Here is a 2,147-nt window from a genome sequence, read left to right on the forward strand (position 1 = left end):
ATTGGTACAAGAGTTGAAACTGGAGAATGTGATTATAGAAAGTAACTCAAAACAATTGATTTCGGCTTTGAACAATGCTACTGAGAGAGGCAATTGGAGGATATATCTTTTCCTACAAGAATTTCACCGTCTTCGGAGGCTTCTTAACATTGTCTTGTGAAAGTGGATTTCTAGAGAAGCTAACCATTCTGCTGATGTAGCTACTAAGCTAGCCAAATAGAGGTTGTGCGATGTTTGGGTCCTCCCTAGTCTCTGTTATTGCTTATGAAGGATTACCACGTCCTCACTAATCTTTTTTTTCTTTATCCTCTGGTCAAGTGGCTTTATCTTTACTAGAGGTGGCAAACGGGCCACTAAGCACGAGCACGACACAGGCCCGGCACGCTTAAAAGCGGCCCGGCACCGCCCAAGCCCGTTGGTGGCCCAGCACGACCCGAGCACGTTAGAATAACGGGTCGGGCTGGGCCTAAGAATATTGGCCCATTAGCCCGGCCCGGCCCGAGACGGTAATGGGCCCGGCACGGCCCGAGCACGACATATTGTGGGCCGGCCCGTTACAAACACAAAATTTCATTTTGTTTTTAAAAATATTAAAAAACTACAATGATGAGATTTGAATATGAGACCTTTTCATTTAAAATTTCATGACAATTCCACCAATGCTTTCTTTTATATTGTCAAAATAATGAAACAAAACATTATATCCTTGTTTTGACATAAGCATTTTTTCTAAATATTAAATATATGTTTATTAATAAAGACTAATCTCATAATAATACAACTATAGAATGAAGGAAAGAATAATAGATACTAAATCTTCATTATATTAATAAAGATTAATCTCACAATAATATACTAAAAACAATATATTTTGTGTTTTTTTTTTTTCTTTCTTATAGTGGAATATAAAAAATTATTAGAAATCTAATTTTAAAAAGTTAAGATCAAGAAAAACGTTGTAAAACTTAATTTATTTTAATTTCCTAAATAGTTAAATAAAATTAATTCTTATTTTTTCAAATTAATATTTTAAAATCGTGCTTTATAGTGGGTAGGCACGAGCACGACCCGTTATTGACCCGGCACGAGCACGGCCCGGCACGATATGGGCTCGGGCCATGGGCCGAGCCGGGCTTAATGTTTAAGTAAATGGGCCGGCACGAGCCCGGCACAATAATAAATTGGCCGGCCCAAGCACGGCACGAAGCACGACTAGGCCCGCTTAAAATGGGCCGGGCCGGCCCATTTGCCACCTCTAGTTCTGTACTTTACCTTATCAGTTTATTTTCATATTTGTATGTCTTCAACCTTTGGGTGTCTTTAATTGAGGTATCTTTGACCAAAAAAAAATTAAAAATTTATCAATAAGGGCGAAAAAAACTAATCTGTACAAAGATTTGACATTTTCAATGCAAGTTGTATTATTTCATGAGATTTCTATTCATACCTCCAAAATTGCTAATTAGGCCTTCATTTTTTTCTCATGTGATAGTTGACTTTGTCAATTCATATAAAATGAGCAATAAAGACAAAAGAAAATAAGAATAAAACAAATTTTGAAGAAAAAATAATGTGAAACTTATATATGTAGATCACAAATGCTTCCATTGGTATCAGAACAACAAAGCCTTCTCTTTTTCTTCATTTTTGTTGTAATCACAAAGTCCTTTATTCATGCAAGGATGTGTAAACCACAACACAAGAAGGGGCATTGGATAAAATCATACAAAATTGAACGTGAAAGGAATTGGATCAACAAAGGGTTTGTTGATTAACAACATAAGGTTATTTGATTAAACAGACTCTTTCTTAGACGATACAGAGTATGTGAGTTATAGCTTCAGTTCCCCAACTTAATTTTGTGGTCATGAATCAAAAATAAACTGTGTTTTTCTCTAATAATTGATTCAGTACGTTTTTTCTGTTGTCTTTCTTTTATATTTGATTGTATTTAGTTGCAATTTGGATTTCGTAGCTGTAGAGCTAGTTGACCGCATAAGTAATATGATGAAAGCCCAAGTTTTTGATGATTCGCTTCATTTTTCCAGAGGCAAAGAACAAGAAATTGAAACATATGTTCACCAACGACACATGAAGAATGTACTGTGCATGTACAATATGGTGAGAGTTGCAAATTGGGTCAGCTA

The sequence above is a fragment of the Rosa chinensis genome, chromosome 5 (genome assembly GCF_002994745.2).
Source record: "Rosa chinensis cultivar Old Blush chromosome 5, RchiOBHm-V2, whole genome shotgun sequence".
NCBI lineage: Eukaryota > Viridiplantae > Streptophyta > Magnoliopsida > Rosales > Rosaceae > Rosa > Rosa chinensis.